Source organism: Callospermophilus lateralis, unplaced genomic scaffold (assembly GCF_048772815.1).
Source record: "Callospermophilus lateralis isolate mCalLat2 unplaced genomic scaffold, mCalLat2.hap1 Scaffold_221, whole genome shotgun sequence".
NCBI classification, from domain to species: domain Eukaryota; kingdom Metazoa; phylum Chordata; class Mammalia; order Rodentia; family Sciuridae; genus Callospermophilus; species Callospermophilus lateralis.
In genome coordinates, this window is record NW_027513138.1 from 1,625,437 (window position 1) to 1,651,438 (window position 26,002).

Genomic DNA, 26,002 nt, shown 5'->3' on the forward strand with positions numbered 1-26,002 from the left:
TGAATGAATATAAACAGAACTAGTGGCACTTAAAATGATAATGATTAACTTATTTTGCATGTTCTCTTCCTCCCACTTTTTCCAGTTTTTACAATATCAGACCGAGTTTGTCAGCTTTGCCCAAAACACATCAGTAAAAATCAAGATCTTAAAATACAGTATTCTGACATAGACAAGACCTGAGCATTTTCCAAAGAGATTTGCTATTAGAAAATTTTGGTTGTTATTGTTATAGTCAATTCATGACACACCAAAAGAAGGGTCTGGGTTATGTACCACACCCTCCATTATAGCTGGCAGGTGAATGCATCGATATAATACTGGTTTTAGCCTTTGCTCTCAAAAGCACAAAGGAAAAGGGATAAGAAGGAAATCATGTTAGGGAATCATGTTCTTTCTACTGATAAACACTTCCAATTCTTCCCCTTCCCCAAAAAGACTGCTATAAAAAAACCAACACACAAACTATATGGTGGAATGTGATGTCAGCTTTCCTGAAAATGAGGGGAGCATTCATTACGCATCTGGCTTAAAGTTTCTCTCACCAAATGAGTTTTATTGCTTGACCAAATTGTACCTAAACAGGTCGTCTTACTTGCCCCAAGTCTGAACACTCTTGGCCCTTTGGAGGCAACGAAAGTATTACTTTGTCAAAAACACTATAGGAACTTTTTATTAAGTCTGTGTTTGAGGGATGGTGCTGTTTAAAGCATCCCCCACGATTACCATATTTCTTTCCCTGTCCTACTTAATGCTCGATCATGGCATTCTGTTTCCCCTTTTCAAACCTGTTAGTTTTACCTTTCCAAAACTGTTAGTTTGCCTTACCCTCATAATTGAAAAAACAGAAGACAAGCAGACGAGCAAAAGACTTACTGTTCACTTTGCATGAGTTGTATTTGTTGAAATATTTAGAGCAATATCAGTTGTACCAAGGCAAAGGACTTAGGGGTTTGAGAAACTCCTTATTTCATGTCCTGATTCTAAATACAACCAAAAAATCCTTCCTTTCAATGTGGATTTCTTCCTACATGGATATGGAAAACCTTAGCAAGGGGTACAACTTTTCAATAAACATTACTTGACAGACAAGATCGTGGGGATTATAGATCAGGTGATAAGTGTTGATGGAGCACCCACAAATGTGCATCTCACACAGCAGCAATTGATAGAAAGTTAGTTTTAGAAAATAAATAGCATTACCTCTTGGAGTTTATAGTCTATTACTTGAACTAATTTAAGATATCAAAGCAGAATTTAGTAGCTAGATAATAAAGAGAGGAAGACCAGAGCATATCTCTCTTCTCAAGAAATTGCAATAAGCATTTCATCTCACTTTTTGAGGAAAATGTTCTGTTTTTATTCCTTTCCTTTAGTGGAGTACTGCTTAGAAAGGTTAGTACTTAGGGTTATTTGCCCCCTGGGTGTGTGGGGTAGTGACTTTCTGGCTTGCTAGTTACCATCAACCTGGTACACTGTGTCTGCATTCCTTTGGAGCAGTGTTGAGTTGTCAAGCTACATCTAACAGCACAGCCTACTTCAGTCAGCATCTTAAAGTCAAAGCCAGATTACATTGAAATAAAGAAAATGATCCTGGGAGTCAATCTTTCAAGCTGTTTAAACCATTAGCTAAAAGGTGATAGATCCAGCTACTCAGAAAATAACTTTCACATAACCATGTTTTTTCACAGTTTGAGATTTTGAATAAGAAAGGCCACTTAAAGTACTGAAAGAGATTAATTTTTTATCATTGCTGGAAAGCCCCTTTAAAATGTGAAACCAGAAAAGGTAATTTATTTTTTCCATCTTCAACATACATACCATAATAAAAGATCTCTCAGATATTTAAAATCTACTAGATGCAAGTCTTAAAGTTTTAAGTCATCTGTCTGTGATGGACCCAATGAACATGACCTAAAACCCAAGTTGCATTGTAATCAGTGTATGTAACCCACTGTCAGAATGGTGAGAATTCATGGAAGCTATGCTACAGGAGTGGATTAAAATACAGCTTCATTGGTTTTCTCTGCACACCCCCCCCCCAAAAAAAGAAATCTATTATATAGCAATAAATGTATAAAAGGAAATAAAGGAAACAAAACTACATCAGATTTCTAAAAATAGTTCTCTGTTACATACTTATCTGCAGTAGATCTGATTTTTAAAATCGTTACCAGTACACCTAAGTTGAAGATGGCAGGTATTTTGAATTGTGTCTTTTTAAAATTTATTGATTAATTGTGCTAACAAAATTTTGAGGTTTTTTAATCTGTAAGTTTCAGCATTTCTAAAATTTAGTTCCCAATGTGGGCTGTTTTTTACCTTTGGGATCACATCTCTATTATAAGGTATTTAGGCGAAAGACAAAGAAAGTTACTGCAATATTAAGTATGCTTTATTTTTTCTTACATACACCAAATTCTATTTAGGAGTAAAAGTAAACATGAAATGCACACAAGGAAAGCAAAAATAAAAAAAAACAAAAACAAACATGACCACATCTTGTGTGGAATGAAGCAATTACAGTATCTTCTGTAGGTGCGTCTCATCATTGTTGGAAAGGTCAACAGTCAGCCATTATCTATTTTTGTCTGAATAGATCTTGACCTTTTTTTCTACTGTTTCCATTAAGATCAAAAAGGAAAATAAAATTTTCTTTAATCCCCATGGTTACTTTCCCTAGAGATTATCATGTACAGTCTGTGAGGAAGGAATAAATAATAATTCTATCAGTATGAAAGTCAAGGTTTGACCGTCTTGTAGCTTAGTAGGAACAAAATGGATGTGTTTCTCTCTGCCCCTACTCCAAGGTTTAACCTTGAAAGACATTGCTTTTTAAGTTAAGAATCAGAGAGGAAAATCACTTTAACAATTTAGAAATAGCTTACTTTGTTAATGATACAGGTTTATATTTAGCAAATTTCGTCAGTGCAAATGATGCCTCACTATTTGTCAAAAGCCCAAAGTAATTTTCTTTTATTTAACAGTCAAGTTCTATTTTCAACACAGAATAGGAACATTCTGGTTTACCTATTAATAATACATACATTGGATTACAACAAACCAGCAGAAAGAGCTTGATAAACACTTAACACAGAAGAAAACTTCTCTCTCTGTCCCAGCAGATGGCCTATAATAGCAGTAATACATTATTGACTCCCCTACACTGAATGTTGAACGGTAAGTTACAAAAGAACACCGGCATAATTTTTTTGGTGTATGAATGCCTGTTCTAGGAAGATGATCCAACCATTGGGTGTCAAATAACAAGTGAAATAAAGCAAAGAGAACTGAACCTGTAGCCAATCTCTGGATTCCATTTTTTGTTTTCTTTCCATTTTCATATTCTACCATTAAAAATCAAACCCATATCATATACCTGAAATGTTTTACTAAAAAAATTACAAGTAAAAAGGAAACTGAGTTAATACAGGAGGTCAAATCAGTAATATGCTATAATAGCTTATCATTACATTATTTTTCTTTTATTGGATTCAAGTTACTTCTTTCAATAAGTCAATAGAGTCCTGATATGGATCTACTCTTTCCATTCTAGCTTCTACTTATGAATTTTCCATAGCTGAGAACCATGAAATGATTAAAAACATGAATGTTTGTTATATGATGAAATTACTTATAATTCTTTTTCTCTATTTTCATGTGTTCTTTTTAGTTATAGAGTCTATTTTGACTTATTTATATAAAAACATGGAATACATCTTATTCTAATTAAGATCACAGTCTTATGGATATACATAATGTTGAGATTCACTGTTATGTATTCATTGATGTACATAGGAAAGTTATGTCAGATTCACTCCACTGTCTTTCTTATTCTTATCACCACCTCTATTCCCTTAATTTCCCTTGGGTTAGTATTTATGTATCAGAGAACACACTCAACTGTTAGTTTTGGGGAATTGGCTTATTTAACTTAGTATGATAGTCACTACATCCATCTACTTATTGGCAAATATCATAAAGTCATTCTTCTTTATGGCTAAGTAACAGTCTATTGTGTATAGAAACCACATTTTATTTATCCATTCATCTGTTGATGAACAACAAGGTTGGTTCCATAGCATGGCTTTTGTGAAGAGCTGCTATAAACATTAATTTGGCTATATCATTGTAGTATACTGATTTTATGTCCTTTGGATGTACACCAAGGAGTGTGATAACTAACTCAAATGGTTGTTCATTCCTAGTTCCATTCCAATACTGCTTTCCAGAGTGGTTGCACCAATTTGCAATCCAACCAGCAATGTATGAGTGTACCCTTTTCCCCACATCCTCACCAATATTTATTGTTGTTTGTCAGAATTTCCATTCTGACTCAAGTGTGATGAAATCTCAGTGTAGCTTTAATTTGAGTTTCTGTAATTGCTGGAGATGTTTAACCTTTTTTTCATGTTTGTTAATTATATTAATTCAGAATATTCTTTTCTAAGTTTAGTATTGTTGTTACACCATTACTATGTTACCCTCTGAAATAAAAGCACCACTATATATAAATGCACTTATGCACATATTTTTGTTTATGTTGGAATCATACATATTTTGTTGAAGCATAACAAATTTTTTGCCATAAGTACCTTATTTTAGTTTCAACAGCAGTATAAAGGATTTCTTCAAAAAAATCATTGAATTTTAAATACATTAAGCATAAAATAGGTGTGAAATGAAGCATGATGTTCTTTCAGACCTTGTCAAGCTATAATTGACTCTATAACTTGGGATAAGTAACTCCATGATAACTAATGTGGTAAAGCAGAGGTGACAACAGCTGCTAACTGTAACAAAAATTTCATGTTGCAAGTAGCAGATGTATTTAAGAAAATGTGTTTGATGACAGATTTACAGGGGTGGGTGTAGGAAGAAGTAGTTCCCAATATTTTCTGAAAAAATATGAATCCCCATGATGCTAATTGCAGCCTGTTTTTGCATTTAGGAAACAGTCATTTAGTCATCTTTCTGAATTGCATTAGACAAAGCAAAGACTTCTACATGGGCTTTTGATGTAACACTTGCTTAGCTCATGGGGGGCCCTAGGTTCAATCCCCAGCCCCCTGCCCCAAATTACATTGTTGACTCACTGTTGAATTAATACTGATTTTTCTTCATACTATATTTGGAGTTCTAAAGTATTTTTCCCCATACATTTACATGTTAATAGCATTCAGTCTATAATGTTTTTCTGGGGGGGAGCAGAATTGGCAATATAATTTAAGAAATATAATTTGAGAATAATTTGTTCTTTTAATATTTTTCTTTGAAAGGCACTTTTTAAATTTACTGGTAAAATTCTTTCTCATTGTTTTTTCTCCAGGATGTGAGTTCTCTATCCAAGGTCAATATTTCTGGGATGACTAGAAACTTAAAAATGTGACAACCAATTTTTAACACTGTGAAACAAGAATACAAATTTGACTATAGATCTTTTTGACACAGAACTTTATTTTTGAAATTGTACCTTCAGTAAATTATTATATTTAGGTGAAGATTGTACATATATTATATATATATATATATATATATATATATATATATATATATATATGCCTAAAATATATACAAAATATATGTAACCTCTATATGTAATCTATATGTGTAATCATATATTGATAGAGAACATGTATATGTAATCTATACATATAATATATGTGTGATCTCATATATATGTATTATATGTAAACTATAATATATATATTTATATAAGCTCCAAGCAATCTAAATTTTTATCAATGATGTATTATTGACATAATAGTGCATTATTTATAAAAAAAATTACTGAGTTTGGAACATAAGTGAACACACAGAATTTAAAACATACAAAGACTAAAGGACTCAATGATATAAAAATGAGATAGATTGACAAATTATTTGAATGATGGAATATTTAATAGAAGGGCAGTAAAGTAATACAGGAGTAACAGAGAATTTCATGTTTTATTTGCTACAAAATTTCCTGTGTTTTTGAAAATGAATTGCTACACTTAAACAATTTGGGGACAATTTTTAAAATAATTTTTCATTTTTCTTTTGACAAAAATAGAATAATAGGGGATGGATTTCCCATACACACTAAACACCAAAAAAAAAAAATGCAAATTGCAAGCGAACAATGATGTTTAAAGAACTGGACATTTAGAGGCTAGGGGTTGTGGCTCAGTGGTACAGTGCTTGCCTAGCATGTGTGAGATACTGGGTTCAATCCCCAGCACCACATAAAAATAAAAACAAGTAAAATAAAGGAATTGTGTCCATGTACTACAACAACATCAAAGAACAATCCACTCCATTGTATTACAAAAGAAGGAGGAGGAGGAAGAGGAGGAGGAGGAAGAGGAGGGGAGGAGGAGGAGGAGGAGAAGAAGAAGAACAACAACAACAACAGAAATCAGCAATTCTTAGAGAAGGGAAGAAAAGGGGGTGACCTCCTGAACTTTCACGAGTATCCTCTAGGTTCCTATAGTATTGTGAGTAGAAACCCAAAGAGGTAGAGGTAGACAACAGTGGCTAAAGTTGGCAGGGAGCACTGGAGAGAAGGCGAAGACTGAAATCTGAAGAGGATCCAACTTGGCTACAACACTATGAAGGTAAATTATCTTATGAATTAAAGGGTACACAATATCAACTAGGGATATTAGTGGAATATTATGAACCTTGGGATAGTTTTTGCTGATTATCATACAGGATGGAAAACTATATAATTTCAAACAAACAGATATTGTGAACAATGGAGCAAAACTAGGCTTACACTAAGGGCTGCTGAGAAAGCACAAGAAAAAGTTCCAAAAGGGCTGAGCTCTTTCAACCAACTTAACTACATCAGATAAAGCTCAGGAATTTTCATAAAAATGCAAACTTAGACAACAGTAACCATGGTAAAAATCACAATGTCTATAATCGAATAAAATTACATGCATGCAAAAGACAGGAAAGCATGAGTGAAAAGAAAAATCTATTAATTCCAACCAACACAGAGATGACAGTCAATAGAATTAGCTCAAAATTACATTCAAAAGATGTTTATCTGTGTTCCGTATATATATGTTCATATATGTGTCTAGTATACATATATATGTGATCTTAATAGAACATCTACAGAATAAATGACAATGCATGTACGTTAAAAAAATATTCTGGGGGCTGTGGTTTTGACTCAGCAGTAGAGTGCTCATCTAGCACATGCAAGGCTCTGGGTTCAATACTCAGCACCACATAAAAATAAATAAAATAAAGGTATTGTGTCCAACTACAACTAAAAATAAATATTAAAAAAAGATAGATATTCTGCATGGATTTAAAATTGATTAAACATTATAGAAATAATTAATGAATTTGAAGATGCTGTGGAATGTGGTATATACAAAATGACAGACACATTCATGAGACCTAATAACATTTATATTCCCTGAAGGAGAAGAAGATGGGTTAAGAAACTGAAGAGTCAATGCCTAAAAATTTTCCCAGCTTCACAAAAGATATATATTCACACATCCAAGAAATTCAATAAAGTTTAAGCAAAAAGGAAATGAAGTCCATTATTGTAAGTCATATTCCAATCAATTGAATTAAAATTACTGAAAAATTAAAAGCAGCATGAGGAACAAAGGATTCCATAAAGGAAGAAACATTATTACAGAGCAAAATATTTACCATACTGTTAGAAAACCAGCAATCTGTAATATTGTACTAATCCAAAATGGCACAAAATAAGAGGAAACAAGGAAAAGATAAAATAAACAGAAAAAAGTGGCAAGATGACAAACTTAACAGTATGAAAAATCACAGTATAAACATTTCATTTAAAAGAAATAATATTAAACTGGGTTATAAAGCAAGACCATCTATCTACAATACAAGTTATGTTTTAATTAAAAACAATAATTCAAAAAGAGGAAGACCACATATTAATATTAGATTGTTGTAAACACACCTAAAGCTATGCTAACAGAGAAAGTTATATCACTATGATGTATATTTAAGAAAAATGTAAAATTAATATCTCAAATAAATAACCTCATATTGTAAGTCAAAGAAACAGGGAGGGGGAAGAAAGCAAAGTATCCACAATATAAACAGAAAAAAAGAATGTAATAGTAAGACAAATGTATTGAAACAGAAATAACTGAATGGAGAAAATAGACAAAGTGTGGTAGTTAACTGTTATAAATTTTATAATATGATTTGACTAATAAAACATACACATTGTTGCCTGGTGCAGAATTTAGTGATGAGATGAAAATATTTCTGCAGAAAGGAGTGTTACGAATTGATAAAGGTTGATGAGACACCTCACCTGAGTAAATGAACAAGTAACCTTGGTGTCATGGAATAATTTACATGCCTCTTGCAACATTTATTGACTTCTTAATATGCAAATATAGGATACAAATTAGGAAAGATCCAGAGACTACTGTTAAGATGTGATCTCCTTATGATTCAGAAATACTTAATGGTCAAACAATAAGATGGTTCATTATCTAAATATGTTGAGACACTGTCATTGACAACAAATTTTAAAAAGTTGATTACTTTCATTTTAAAAAGGTACAATTAATTATTTTTAAAATGAACATGTAGGATTTCTATCAAAAAAAATTATTCATATCAAATGCTAAGGAGAAATGAAGGTATGACCAAACCTAGACCACATGTTTAGAAACTGGCCCAAACCATCAAAGGCAGACACTCATTAAGCATTTGTAGTTACTAATGTGGCAAACCTCTTATTTTCTTTAAAAATAGGAAGGTGCTATCAAGTTGAGACTTTAGAGGGAAAAAATGTTAACACCAATCATTGAAAAGCCAATCCATCATTCTAGTAGAACAGCCAAACTATCTCTATTTTCACTATAAGAACATTTTATTACAATGTGTTATTAGTACTATCATATACATTGTAAATTTTTGGATAATTGCCAAATTTGTGAAGCCCTTTATCAAGTTCCAAATATATGTGATATAAAAGTAAAAAAGAAATAAGCATTTGTTTCTCTTTGAGCATTGCAAAGAAGCTGGATGCATTTTAAACACTGAGTTTGAACATATTCACATATGAGGACAAAAAGGCAATAAGCATGTCCCATTTCAATAACATAAAAATTCACATTGTATTAGAAATGAACATTCTAGTACAGATAAATTAATCATAGAAAACTGTTAATTTTTCATTTTATTTAAAGGCTTTGTTTTACATAATATGGGAATTTATTTTTTTAATATTTATTTTTTAGTTGTAGTTGGACACAATACCTTTTAAATTTATTTTTATGTGGTGCTGAGGATCAAACCCAGAGCTTCACACTTGCCAGATGAACACTCTACTGCTGAGTCACAACCCCAGTCCCTAATATGGACATTTATAATGATAAAATATATGTATATTGATAAAAATATGAGTATACTGATATGCATACTTTTATGTATATTGATAATCATATTTTTCAGAGTAAATATTTTCTTATATAAATTTATAACTTTATTAAAATATTTTATTATATTTATTTATTTATTATTTTTTAGTTGTATATGGACTCAATGCCTTTATTTGTTTTTATGTGGTGCTAGGATTCAATTCAGTGCCTCACATTTGTGAGGCACGTGCTCTACCACTGAGCTACAACTTCAGCCCTTATAAAAATATTTTTAAGAGTAAAATATTTCTTGTATAAACTAGAATGAATCTCATAAAAATAATGTTTAATAGTATACAAAATATAAAATTTGAAAACAATCATTTACGTTTTAAATAGGGAGATTCAGTAAATGATTTTTCTACTCAACCTAAAACTAACCAAATTTTAAGCTCTAGTTATGATCTACAGAAAAAAATATTCTAGAATAATTCTTGGTTACAAAGTTTAACATGTTCAATTGTATATTAATGCCAATGACTAATAGAATTTTTACCAGAATATATTTTGTGCAGCAATATTACTTTGCAAATTGACACATTTGGAAAGTCCTAAAATAAAAACTAGGTAATACATATATTCATTAATATTCTATGTGTAAAGGATGGCATAAAAACGTCTAACCAATTATTTTTCTTAAGAGTAAAATTTAAAGAAAAATGAAATTATAGGTATTTTACTAGCCACATATTTAAATGGAAAAGGTATTATTTATCTACATCTTCTGTCACTTCTAACATCCTCTACATATCTACACATCAGCACCCTTCTGTCCTATTCATAGTTATTTAGGTATCAATTACATTCCCATTCTCCTTAAAAATTTTTTTTTCTAAGAATTATTGAAGTTTTTCTTATGTAAATTTATAATTATATAAATATATTTTATTATATTTATTTATTTTATTGGCATTAAAGTTATACTTTTTTAAAGCTTGAAACAATGAATATAATATTGAAATATTGGAAAAGTATTATAGTCTGCTGGTTGTTAGTACTTTAACCTTTCCATTGACTTATATATCATTATTTCTTTAGTAATTCTGTAATGTATGAACATATAAGTGTTCATATTTGAATTATGATGAACTAGTGCAATGTTTCACCAAAATTTTAATTAAGGTAGGTTTAGTGGCTCTTTTTGAAAGTGCATAGTTTATATTTTTAGGAGAGAAATGTATATTTCCAATTTCTTTCTTAAATCATTTTTACATGCATTTTGATTTAATAAAGAAGAACAATGGGGAATCATTTGAATCAAAAGTGAGATCCAAATCCCTGACTAACCCTGAAGCTAGATAGACTGCCTGATTTTTTAAGAACCAAATTTGTCACTATTGGGCTATTTAAATACTTAGTGTCTTGATCTTATCATCCCCAGAAAAATATCATAGTAATATCTAGAATTGTAAGACTCTAATAAAATAATAGACCTAATTGGCTTAAAAAACATTTCAACTAAAGGTTTGTAATCTGTGTTTATTTCTGTGTTTGACTGACATTGTGCAACACATTTGTCTCCAGATGGCTTGAAAATAGATTATATATCTGCAAACATAACTCTTCTGAAAGTACTTACTTAATTAAATTGTTCATGGCATCTGGGTCATATGCTGTGACTTGTCCAATAATGCTACCCTCCTTTACATCCTCATCGACTTCTATCAAGTAGGAGTGTCTACTAAACACAGGAGGCTCATCTGTGTCTTCCACAAATATTTTGATTACAGCTGTGTCTTTGAAAGTTCCCAGGTGTAAGAATCGGGGATCAGGATGAGTGTTACTTGCATCCACTCTTAAAGTATACAGCATTTTTTTTCAAAGTCTAAATTCTGAAATTAGATAACACAAGAAAATATTAGCACAATTTACAAGCCATAACCATAGGTGAAAATTTCTAGATATAAAATCCTGATTTCTTAATGATACAGGCAATTAAGACTAAGTAACTTACACACACATATGTATATACTTAATTATATAATATTGTTAATTATATATAAATATTGTATACATAAACAAATTTATTTTATATAATATATAAAATAAATTTGCAGTTTTTTTTTCCTTTTGCCTCATACTTACTTATACAGGTTTAACTAAATATAATGGAATATGCAAATAAGATTGATTCACATTCAGTATTGTACTTCAATATTTTTAGGCACAGATAAATGAAACATTCTTTAATGAATATAATGATTATATATTATTGGCATTAAAGTTATACATAATTAAAACCAGAAGAAAAGTTGACTGATGTAAAATCTTAGAGAAAAATTGTTTATATTTCATTTATTTGACTGTAACATTTGAGTAAAATGTAAAATAATATTGACCTACATTATTCCATGTAAAGTTTCAAAATATTTCCCTAAAATGCATTAAAATTAATATAATCAACATAAAACACATATCATTTTTATCTTTTATTTATTTATATAAACCATTACAGCTAAAATTAGAACATTTTAAAAACTGTGTGAAATAACAGTGATAGCTACATGCTTATTTTTTCTCCCATAAAGAGAGATTAAACAGGTACTTTTAGTATTAACTTAGTTTGATGGCTGTCTACTACAAATGCAAGCAATTGAGCTTTCAAACCACTGTATAAGTGTGAATGATAAAGATGCTTTACTTATTTGAAGTGAAATCACAACTATTCCCACTTACGTGAAAGGAAGAAAGCATATAAAAGATACAGAAAAATAAATCCAAGACTTTTCTTCTTCTACTGAGAAGCAAGAATAAACTAAAGAGCACTCAAGGGAAAAATGAAGACAGGAAAAAGACACCTGTTTGACAGTTATAATCCCTTCCTGTGTATCCTTGTCAGTGATGACATCGAACATGTCCGCTCCCTCTTCTTCTGCAATGCTGTACTCCACCTCAGCGTTTTCCCCCAAGTCAGGGTCATTGGCTTTTATCCTTCCGAGATGGGTTCCAAGAGGTGCAGACTCTGGAGAACTAAACTGATATGTACCTGTAAATTAAATCAGCACTTCTTTGGCATTTCCTTTTTAGATGATGAAACTGTGTCACTTCTCCTCATTTTTACTTAAATAAATTAATTTTAAATTGGAAGAGATTTCCATATTATTGAATTTTAAGCTGTCAGATTTTATAGATTTATTAAGTTAGGAGAAGAATATATAAAGGCAAACAATTCGTAAGTAAGAAATATAAATTTTGGGAAGCTACTTACAGATGGGAAATGTGATATTAGAATCTAAAATTATTTATTTAAAAGAACATAAAAACCAATTATTTATTGCTTATATGGAGATTCAAAATTATTATCATATATTTTTACATCAATGCAATTGTTTTAAAAATACGTGTTTCTTCTTTTTTTTAAAATCAGGGATAGAAAAACAACTCTGCAGAGATCAATGTCAATGCTCCCCTCACTTTTATTTTTTGTTTATTTGTTTCAAATTTAATGTATTTTTAGTAGATTTTGTTTTGTTTGTTTGTTTATGTTTTCTGTAGACCCACCCATTCAATACCTCACATTCTGTCATTGCTGAAAGTGTTTTAGTTTATAAGTATTCAAGAATCAATAGGAAAGACGTCCAAAAAAAATTAATTAATGTAAAAAAATACTTTTAAAAATATTTTTATGTGTTGAACAGTATAGTCAAATGCTCTCTGCAGTAGTTTATTTTTTCTCTAAATAACAATGTAGGTATTATCTTCAGGATCAGGTTCAAGAAAATCATCCTCCAAATTTAGGTAAAGGAAAATGCCAGTTGTCTCTGACTTCATAGTCTATTCTTTTTCCAGTGTTTGATAGTTAAAAATATAAGCTTATAAGTCCACTGTTTGAGTTTAAGTTGTCCTCCTGTGCAAGGTAATTAAATTTTCTAAACTTTGAAAACCATGTTTGCATCTATTAAATGAAAAAGAAAATGCTAGCATTTGAATTACAAGATTGTTGTATTATATAAAATCCTGTCTGTAATTCCTTCAGCTCAAGATCTAGTCCTCAGCATTTTATTAGTACTATCATAGTTTCAAATATTTGTTAAGATTCTAACAGATCTTAGAACTGCTAAGTGGCAAGACATTAAATAATTTGGCAATTTACAATTTTCGTTTACATTAAAATTATTAGTAAACACTACTAACATTTAATGCAATGTTTAAGTTTCTGTTACCTGGTCTTATTATTCATGTTCTCAGCAAAATTCACTTTTAAAAATTAATCATATGAATATGTTCACCAAAACTGTTGCATCACATATTTCACATTTTGTCAACCTGAAAAATATTTTATTGTTTGAAATAATTATGAATTTAAATCGGACCTCAACTGAGAATTTTAAGGAAGAATTCTTTATCATTTTACACACTGCAGAGTCAAAAATTTTAATCAGATAATTGAAATGTGTTTTTGTAGGACCTCAAGAGATGCAAAATATCCAAGTTTTAAAGTGTATCCTAAAATTGTTTCAACCAAAAGGAAATTAAATAATTTAATCTTCATGACTCAACAGCATTGACATTATTGAATTTTAGTATGCCATCACATGTTTAACAATGTCAGTATCAATGCATGCCATCACACACAACCTTGGTAAGTCATGACTGTATAATTCACTATAAAAAATATAGAATGTGGCCAATTTAACCCATTTTCATAAATCATTTGATTTCAGAGATGTTTAAATTTTTGCTTAAGATCAATTATCAAAGGCTTATAATGCTTATGCACACACATGACAACAGAGACCAGTGTGAGGCATAGAATTTGAATTTAGTCAGGGGCTGGGCACGTGGGCACCTGCCTGTAATTCCAGTGGCTGGGGAGGCTGAGCCATAAGGATCACAAGTTAAAAGCCTGTATCAGCAATGGTGAAGCACTAAGCAACTCAGTGAGACCCTGTCTCTAAAGATAATACAAAATAGGGCTGTGATTGTGGCTCAGAGTGCCTCTGAGTTCAATTCCCACTAAATAAATAAATAAATGAATGAATGAATGAATGAATGAATAAATAAATGAATAAATAAATAAATAAATAAATAGGATCCAATCAGACCAACTGCAGAGACCACATTCCAATCAGGAAGATTATATAGAATTTAGCATGGGAAGTTTTCCAACACTCCAAAAAGTAGAAAAGGATAATAAAAAGCCCAAACTACAAAAGAACCTCATGTCCTTGTTTTGACCCTTTGCCTACCCAATGAAGTAAATGATACCCATCACTCTCAGTTTGAAAGAAATTGTGCTTCTGTGTGTGTGAGAGTAGAGGGATGGGTTTTGAATTTGATAGTTTGCATAAATTAATAGTGAACTGATAGTGCAAACATTAGATTTAAATAATTGTACGTTTGACAAGTTTTTCAACAAGAGATCACTAAACCTTCCTTATTCTGTGGAAATCGAGGAGGATTGTTGTTTACATCTGTCAGAGTGATGTTCACTGTTGTGGTTCCAGAAAGGCCTCCCATCTGGCCACCCATATCTTTGGCCTGTATAACCACCTGGTACTGCTCTCGATTTTCTCTGCTCATGTCTGGTAATGCAGTTTTTATTATGCCTTTTGAAAAAAAAAAGACAATTAAACCACTGGCTTTTAAAATTAAGTTATTTAAGATTCACTTTATATAAGTTAATCATAGCAAATAGATAAAACAGCAGTGTGATTAAGCATATCCTTCAATGCACAATTAATTCAACATAATTCATAAAACCAAAAGATTTTTCCCATGGGTTATTCTCCATAAAATCAGTACATCCAGATGTATATAATGAGAAATATTCCATGTCATAAATGTTTTACCTGCCTCTGGGTCCACTGAAAAATATGGCTGTCCTTGCAGTATACTGTAGACCACTTTGGCACTATTTCCATAGTTGGCTTCGTCTGCGTCTGTTGCAGTCACTTGTATAACAGATGTACCTACAAAAAGCCCCCAAATATAAACACGTAAATACTTCCAAATTGGAAAAATGTACTTGTGTACTTGTACTATGCAAAAATTTTTAATAATGCAGTAAGTAGTATTTACTGATAAAGACTAAAATAAAAATTTTAGTAAAATTCTCTAAAAAATGTATACTGATATCTATTTAATTTTATATTATAAACAATTCTTTATTTTTGGTTAGTAAGAAATCCCAATCCTTTAAAAACTAGAAGTGCTTTAAAAATTAGTTTTAGGAGATAAACAAAGGGAATATATTAATTGTTTCACATACACACACACGTGTGTATGTGTATATATATATATATATATATATATATATATATATATACATTTTAATGTATATATACATAAAAATATGTACATATTTTTAACTCAATTGCTATAAAGATTAAAGAATAATTTTAAAATCTTAACTGAAACCTACTATGGATTCCCCTGAGTGAAATGATTTTGTAGAACATTTTAAATACATTATACACAACTTTTCAAGTTTAATTACATTGCTCAGACATTAATATGTTTGAGGACTGAGTGAATTCCTCATTGGTTCTGTCATCTATCCTAATACATCATATATATTATTCACTCATAAACTTCTCTAAGTAAATTGCAGTGAATATCTCTCAATTTTGAATGCATATACATATGCAAATTTTATTAAATAAATATGATGTCCATTGAGATTAACACTAAGAACTCATTTCCCATCAAATCATTTCAATAGTACCCCATTAATTCAGCAACAGTCGTTTATGTTTTCTTAAATTAATTCACATACAATTATAACTTGAATTCACCCACTAAAAACCTCTCCTCGTCTGTAATGGAATTGATATATCCTGTGACAGGAAACACTACATAATCACTAGATCCATGTCAATTATAAGATTTATCATTGAAAAGTTATCCAACCTCACCCAAAAGTTTAAACTAGTTTTCTCCTCAGTAATTTTTGAAAGTTCATCTAAGTTGTTTTCTAATTTATATTTAAATTTTTGTTTAATCATATGTGAGTACAAGTGAGTTAAAATAAGAATTGTTTTCACATTTGGATATCATTGAAATATAAATTACTAAGATTTGCTTATATGTTGAAAATTCCATTAGTTAGTTCATCAAGTTTTGGACATTTCCTGTGCTACTTGTCCCTTTTGTTTTTTGTAAGTAAACATTTTCATGTTTCACTATGGGTACAGGTAAAAACAATCTTCTGTACATTTTCACTATTATATATATATATATATATATATATATATATATATATATATATATATATAATAATTGGAGACAATAACTTTATTTTACTTATTTAGTTTTTAATGTGGTTCTGAGGATCAACCCAGTGCCTCACACATGCTAGGCAAGCACTCTACAACTGAGTCACAACCCCAGCCCCACATTTTCACACTTTTTAAATAATATTTTTATGGTGAAAAAGTTTTGCTTGTTCTATTTTATGGGTGTGTGATCTTTAAACTTGTGAAAAAAATGCTTGGCCTTAAGAAAAAAGAAAGTTTATAGAATATAAATCACCCCCATCATGTGACTGAAAAACTAGAACACCCATATAATATTCACATTCCATCCCTCAGATTCTTGGTAATAGTTAAGTATGCTTTTGAAACTGGTAAACGCTAATGACATGCCTCTAACGTTTTATTTATACCAACAAGTTAAGAAAAAAGAAAACACCAATTGTTTTGGTGTACAAGGGATGGATAGTTTTTTCTTTTTCCACAAAAATGTAATGATTCTTAACAGTGAACATTATTTAGTAATAAAGTAAAATGATGCATAGTTAAACTAATTTTGCATGTATTTATGAAGACAGGTTAATGTAAAATACACTTTGGCTATTATATCTTTTACTTTTTCAAAATTTCATTTTTAAAAATTTTCTTCATTTTTTGCATTAAGAATATAAAACATGGGAAAATATAACAAGGACTAGGTGACAATTGAATATCACATTTCTTATCTCAAAAAATTGAGCATGATTTTGATGTTGCTATTTTTGGAAAACTCTTAGAAGAATTTTGTATACAATATCTTTCTTTAAACAGAAAATATGTTATGGAATCAAAAATGTTTATTGCATCCCTTAGCTAATTCCTCTCTTTAATATAAAGCTAATGTTTAATATTTAAGAAAATTCAAGACACAAAAGCTAAACTCATAATAGAAAATCACATAAAAATATTAAAAATTAGTCAAATAATAATTTTTATATTAAGTGTTTGGAAAAGCAAAATCATTTATTTTGTGGTGAAAGAAATATTCATAAGCATTACCTTTATGGATGAAATATAAAAGTAAAAAGGTTTATGTCACACAATGTAACCCCAAAATGCTAGTTGTTCTCCTCTATGCTTATGAACTAAATTAGGGGAAGTTAAACAAATTCAGGCTATCTCACTTTATAGAAAACATTCTGTCCATAGAACAAAAGGGAACTTTCTGTTTCTATGACTTATAGGCAGAAATAAAATTATATTTGCAATATACAGTTTTGAACATGATTCGAATTTCAAAATACAATTCCAACTAACTCAGCTAGTTCACTCAATAGAAAATGAAACTCTTAACTTTTCAAATGTAAATGAACCAAAGAGTATAGATTTCATATCTAATTATCTATCAATGTATTATGCAGTATGTATGTACTTATCTATGTATCTAGCCAGCTACCTATCAATCCAAGTACAGCTATGAATAAACTAAAATATAGAAAAATAGTAGTGCACAAGCTTACTTAGCTATTATCAAAATTACTCGTTTAAAATAATTTTCAACTGCTAAACACAAACAGTATTGGGAAAGGAATATACAGCTCTACTGCTTCTAGTCTTCTTTAATAAACACGGTAATATTGAAAATATATATATGGCCTATTATATTGTATTAAACTTTTAAGAAATTATTTTCCCTTTATGTATATTGTACTTATATAGTACATAATGCATATTATGTATTTTTTATATACAAGTTTGTATGTATGTGTGTATACACTCACAAATGTGCATGTACACAAACTCACCTACAATTTATATATATATATATATATATATATATATATATGAGAGATATTAAGAAATTTGTGAGATCAAATAAAGGGAAAAAGAACAGAACTGATCCATGAACTGGAGGAACCAAAGGAAAATAAGACAGGTAGCATGGTTTTTGTCCTGTTCTGTCCCAATATTCTGTTCCTCTTAACTCCTGTATAAAACATATTGAATTTATCTCAGACCTATGAGACAATAATGTGATGAAGACTAGAGAAAAAAAGAAGAAAATAACTATTCACTCTTCCATGGATGTTCTTATAGTACTGGCCAAGTTAACTCTCTGCCTATGCCTTCAGCTAAGACAGTCATTGACTTGGGGACCTACGGGGATAGCCCCTTGCATAAATATTTATGGCATGGGGCACCAGCAAAAATAGGGATGATATTTCTAGAGAGTACAATGGCACCTGTTTAAAACAACCCATGAATTCAATACATAAACATTAAAACCGTTTTTTGTTTGATATAAATTTTGAACCCGGGAATTACAAGACTGGAATTAGCCATAACTAGTCTATTCTAAATATTTCTAAATATTTTATCAAATGTTCTGTGTAGTGTTATGGATATTATTGCATATGTTATTGAATCCAGAGCAAGTAAACCTCAAAAAAAGGACTGAAATAGGACCTGAATAAGTTGTTGATTGTGTTATTTCTATCAAAAACTATAGAGGAATTACTGGTTGGAAAATTACCCAGTGTGAGGAGGAGGACTGGCTAAATCTTTTAGAGTGCATTTAGGGAAATATCCAGGCTTTGAGAAAATATGCATGCCAAACTACCAAATTTATGCAACAGCAAACTGACCACAAGAAATGGAAAAAGGAAAATGTAGGGGCTTACACTAACATTTTAATAGGAGTACATCCCATTTTCTGTAATTGCATGTATTTGTGTATTATCAAGTTTAAAGGCTTAATCAGAAGACGATAATGCAGAGGCTGGGGTTGTGGCTCAGTTGTAGAGCGCTCACCTCGCACATATGCATCCCTAGGTTAGATCCTCAGCACCACATAAAAATAAATAAATAAAATGAAGGTATTGTGCCCAACTACAACTAAAAAATATATATATTTTTTAAAAAAGATGTTAATGCATTTCAAATTTTATGAGCTCATTAGAATCATGCACATTTAAGTAAATGGGGTATGTTAATTATACAGCTAAAATGGAATATGATATATGGTTTTGAAAGAAAGAGAGGGAAAATTTAAGGACAATGATTGGTGAGGGAGAAAGGAAGTGACAAATATTTTCAGAAGAAAAGCAAATGTAAAGGAGATGCAGACTGAAGGAAATCCTTGGAGGGTGAGAGATTTTATTTCATTCTATTAAACTTCATTTCCTCCTCAGCTATTTGTAGTTTGTCAACCCACTGATTAAATAAAAATCACTAATATAATGCAAATAAAGTGGAAGTCAGTTTTTGTGCATTCTTTTATATATATATATATATATATATATATATATATATATATATATATATATATTAAATTTAATTACACATGTGCTTAAACTCTTAATATGGGTAATACATAGTCTGAGAAGTTCCTAGATATCACCCCTTAATTTTCTTTCATAAAAGTATTTACTTGTACAAATAAAAACAAAGAATATGTTCACTTGCAATAATTATAATGAGTTCATCTTTTATTTTATTTTATTTTCATAAAAAACGTATGTGGAACACAATGGAATATTACTCAGGCATAAAAAAGAATGAAATTTGGCAATTGTTGGTAAATGGATGGAACAGGAGAATATCATGCTAAGTAAAATTAGCCAGTCCCAAAAAAAACAAAGGCCTAATATTCTCTCTGATAGGCAGATGCTGACTCACAAGAGGCAGGATGGAGGGAGGAGTGGAGCTTCGCTGAACTGCACAAGGAGGAATGGAAAAAGGGAGGGGAATGGGAATGGGAAACACAGTATAATGAATCAGACATAATTTTCCAATGTTCATATACATATGCATGACCAGTGTAACTCCACATTATGAACATCCACAAGAATGGGAAGTTACACTCCATGTAGGTATGAAATGTCAAAATACATTTTACTGAGATGTATAACTACAAAGATCAAATAAAAAAAGGTATTAGAGTTGCAACAAAGAACAACACAAATTCAGGTCATAAATACATCTACATTTAACTTAGACATTATGTGTATGAGTGTGTATAGTAGTACCTAAAATTATATTGAAAAACACAGTGTTTCCCCCCTTTACTCTTATTTGGATTTGAGAGAGGCATTTGATTTAATATAGTATATTTAAAAATGCTATTTAGGGGTGCTTACTCAGGTTCTAATAAAATAGAAGATTTTCAAATTACATTTTATACAAGTATAACTAACAGTGCAAGAAAATAGACAGTGAGATTGTTCAGCTACTTCTGAATCTATTAAACTATGTTTTCATTATCAGTCTAGGCTAGCAATGAGCTGACTCTGTACTTTGGGCAAGGCACCTTAATTCTTTTGGACTCATGTGTACATATTTATTAAAGAAAGTATGTAGGGCTGGGGATGTGGCTCACGTGGTAGCGCGCTTGCCTGGCATGCATGTAGCCCAGGTTCGATCCTCAGCACCACATACAAACAAAGATGTTGTGCCTGCCTAAAAACTAAAAAATAAATGTTAAAAAATCTCTCTCTCTCTCTCTCTCTCTCTCTCTCTCTCTCCACTCTTTCTTAAAAAATAAAGTATGTAAACCAAAATTATAGTGCCTTTGACATACTATATTTTATATAATAAGATAATTAAAAAATAGAAACACAAAGTCAATTAGTGGACCATAGAAGCAATACATTCACCAATGTCAGTAATAAAGAATGATAACTATACCCTACAAAAAGAATCAGGATTTATCTGTATAATTTTTTTCATGTACATTTTTAAATTTTTATTAATTAGCTTCAATTAGAGTCATATAACTTCTTGTTGTGTAACGTTTTTGTGGATTCCTATCATGGAGTGCAATTGGCAATGGTAAAAAATACTCTCATTTTTAAAGCCTGATCAGAGGTTACCCTGCTGACAACTTAATCTTCTGTAAATGAAATACAGGAATTGTTTTAGAATGAGACAATCTACAAGCCTCCATTCACACATAAAGTTTACATTTTGTATTATGAAGAACTGAGTCATTGAAGACTATATATATATAGACACACACACACACACACACACACACATACATACAAAATGCTTTGTTCAATCTTGATGCCTTTATGTACTTAATATAATCTAGATTAGAATACTTGAATAAGGAAGAATCTGATTAGGCAGAGAGATGGTAGGAATGTATAGAGTGAGAGATTAAATATCACTATAAAATTCAGGAGAAAATACAGGCTTTTTAGAATTTAAATATCAATAGTCTCTTATGATATTCTGTTTTAAAATGTGAAGTAATGCTTTGGAAATTTTTAAAGTATATTTATATTTTAATCAACTATAGTCAAATTTTCTCATATTACAATATTTATGTTATCTTTTGTGTGCTTTTGAATTTCCTATACATGTCAAATATTTCTGAAGAAAGAAAAGTATAAGTTTTGGTATTGTAAAATGTAAAAATATCTGTTAAAATATCATGCATATAAAATGTTTTACAAATTTTAAAGAGTATTATCAAAAACCACATCACTTGAAAACGATTCAATAGTAAATTGAATACTAAAGAGAAATATAATTTAAAATGTACTCTCATATGAAATATAAAAAGATCATGATGTGTACCTAAATTACCCTTGTGATGGAACACTGTAGACCAATCCAAGGAACTGTACCAGGCTAACAGATATAAGAATAATATTAAAGAAAACATATCCACTCATGTTTTATTCCAGGCTTTATGATTTCACAGGACTCCTTTTTATATTATTGGAGAAAATACCCCCCAAAACAATAGAACATCACTTTTTTCAAATAAATGAGATCTTATTTGCCATTAGAGGAAATTACTATTTATAAACTCTTGGCTCTTCTTGCCAAATACTCATATTTAACAAGTATTTTACATAAAATCCTCAGTAAAAATGTGTACAAGTATTTTTTTACCTACATAGAAGTTATTTTAGATTGAAAGTTATGTTAGCTATAATAAAATCAAATATGTACTTAAGACTATAAACCCTCATATGCAGCTTGTATATTTTGTATACTATAAGTTTTATCATTTTTAAGAAATATTTTATACTTAAGCATCTACTCTTATTAACAAATATAAACCTTCTACAAGAATAGTGTTAAATGTAGTTACTCAGATACAATATTTGGATATTAATGAGTTAAATTTAAAATCTTAGGCAGATGTAATAGGAGAAAAAGTTATTTTCATTTTCATTTATAAACCTTTGTTCAGTAGTGGAACATGAACAAAAATAAACTAAAAAACAAGAAAAAAAAAAAAGCCTGGAATCCTGCCCATGAAGCTACCAGGTTATTAGATACTAATCCAGTTGCTAAATCTTTGTGAATTCTGAATTGCTAATTAACAGAATGGGGATTTAAAGTTTTATTTCCCATGCTTCTTAAAAAAAAGCTTTTTGAAAGATCAAATGAGATAATGCTTCAGAAAAAATCTGTCAAATGCATTTTGTAATTCAAAAAAATCCAAGCAAAATTGTCCAATACTGCCTGCACTATTATTCCTTTCCCTTCTCATAGAAATGTCTTCTACTTGCTCTCATTTGAGTGACAATTCAATAGAGCTGAAGGTATCCATGACAATGCAATGAAATAATTGTTCTCAGTAACTTGTTATGTAATAAGAGACTCTAAGGTACATGTAATTGAAACTAAATAGGAAGTTTACACTAAATAGCAGTTTTATGTTACAGCTCTTATCATGAAAGAGGTCACATATAATAACCACATCCTCATATAATTTAGCAAACAAACATACTGATTAGTTGACTAGGAAATACCTACCCACTCCAGACATTTCAGGAACACTGGCAGTATATAAGTCTTTTGTAAATATTGGCTCATTGTCATTGATATCATGAATTTTAATGATAAAATCTGATTCTGGTTCCACCTGCCGACCAGTCTTTCGGTCTATAGCCTTGGCTCAAAGAATGTAGAGGGATTTTTCTTCTCTGTCTAATTTCTTTGCAGTGTGAATGTCTCCTGTATTTTCATCTATGACGAACAGACTGCCAGCCCCATCTCCTGTTAAAATGTATTTTAAATTTCCATCTCCTTTATCTTGGTCAGTATGAAGCTTCAAAGAGGTAAAAAAGAAGAGTTCTGTAAACACATGCATTATTACAGTAAAAATAATTTTGGCATATCAACTAGACAATATCACTACAAATATGCTATCTTATTTTCATTGAGTGGAAACTAAACATTTCAGGTTTTGTTTTGCTAAATATTTTTAACAATTTCATTTATACATCATACGAAGCTAGATTGAAATAAAAAGGAAAATAAATGTATCTCTTTCAATGCATAGTATTTGAAAGATATTTAAGTAGAACACTACAAAGAAATCCTTGTTACCTCTAGAGATAAAAAAAATCCATTAACTCAGATCTTGAGTTTTAAATATCAAGTAATCATTGTAATATTTAAAATAATGAAACTCAAAGTTATGGTATAAGGAATTTCTGAACTTGATATAATGCTAAGTTTAAGATGAATAAGTTAATTTTAAATTGATTTTATCACAATCCAATATAACATTGTCAAACCGCAGACTCTGTATACAGGAAGGCCAGTCAGAGAGAATTTCAAACTCATATTTTCTGTATCACTTTTGAAGAGTACCTTTTCAATCACAATGTTCTCACTTGGAGAAAATTATTTTGTAGATATTTTAAATTTAAAATGAAACAAAACATGACTTTCCTCTTTGTCCATATATTTTAGGTCTTAATAGAAATAAATATTTATTCACAAATTATTTTCTTTCAAAAACTACCCTTCTATAAAATAACTTCTTAATGTAGAAAGCTTACCAATGAAAATTTAAAACAGTTTTATAATCAAAGAAACTTTGATTTGTAAAAGTTTTAAAAGTTTTGGCAATTCTTTAAAAATCAAATTGAGAAATAATAATTGTGTATGTTAAAAAATTGTGGGTTATGATATGATGTTTTGATGTATGTTTATATTGCAGAATTAGTAAATAATTGTAGATTAATTAAATCAGGCTAATTAACCAATCCATCATCTCAGGCTTATCATTTTTCTTGTGTGGTAAAGTCATTTACAAAAAAATCGATGGAGAAAGTGTGGTGTTATTTAAATGGTACAACACTTCACCTATTCAGGAATAATAATAATAATAATAATAATAATAATAATAATAATAATAATAATAACTTAAAATGCTCTTTATTTCAAAATTGCTAAAACTGTAGATTTTAGTAAGACTGGAATCCTAACTAGTCTCCCCTTTTGGGGCAGTCTTACACCACATTCATCACAATTCTTATTGTTCTGAACTTACATATTCATCATGTCCAAATCCATCTTTGAATTGTTTGTTAATATAAATGCTACTTTTTATGTTAGTTGAAGTTTGAAACTTGTTTCCTTTTTTATCCTTCTTTGTTTTAAACCTATTAAAAATGATCGTCATATGTAATCTGTCATTCTTTGAAATACTTTCTTCATCTGTCTTCCCTCCTTGGCTAATACTCTGGCTTTTCCTCCAACATACTTCACCAGATCACTGCAGTAGTCTCCTGATCATGCTACCTCTATTCTTGCTCTATTTAAAAAAAAAATTCACTTTTCTACATCACAAATATAGACATTTTACTAGAAATTAAAAATCTTCAACAAGGCATAGTGTTTATGACCATGAACTTAAAGTCCTACAAACTAGGATTAGTTTCACGCAAATTTAAGTATTATATTGGGAACATCCTTTTGCTTTCTTATTTATTTAATGATTTAAGCCTTCTCCATTGAAAAGGGTTAATGTCAATATTTTAAAATAGTGTTTACATTATTGTCATTATAATTTGCTGATGTCTAGTACCTCATTCAAACATCCATAATGTGGCCCTTCATCCTGGAGGCTCTGCCACTTTGCCCCTTTATTCCTCCCATACATACCAATTGTTTTGTTTTCCATTGTTTGTTTAATTTCATTTCTCAGGAAGCCTTTACCTCTTTTCACAGCTGGTGTTTACATATGTATCTTTCACCTTTAGACACCTTCCACTCTTTTTTGATTTCCCCTAAATAAATAATTGGCATATCTCATTTTGACATTTCCTTTTCAGGGCAACTTCTAATGTAACACTTTACTCCCCACCCTGACGTTCATCAAGTTAAGTATAATTTTGAACCATGCTTCTAAAAGGTAAAATAAATTAGGAAAACATAGATATCCATTTTAAATAACTCAATATATATTTCTTCTCTCTCTCACACACACACAAACACACACACATATATTTATACATGTATATTCATAAGAAAACCAAATGATAATTCTCTTTTTATTTTTTTAATATTTATTTATTTATTTTAGTTCTCAGCGGACACAACATCTTTGTTTGTATGTGGTGCTGAGGATCGAACCCGGGCCCCACGCATGCC

At 30.2% G+C, this 26,002-nt stretch overlaps 1 pseudogene; it reads right to left on the reverse strand.

The window, feature by feature from the left end:
- LOC143640395 (cadherin-9-like) overlaps nt 1-23,708 on the reverse strand; it is a 40,618-nt pseudogene extending 16,910 nt beyond the window's left edge.
- Nucleotides 23,709-26,002: the final 2,294 nt, after the last annotated feature.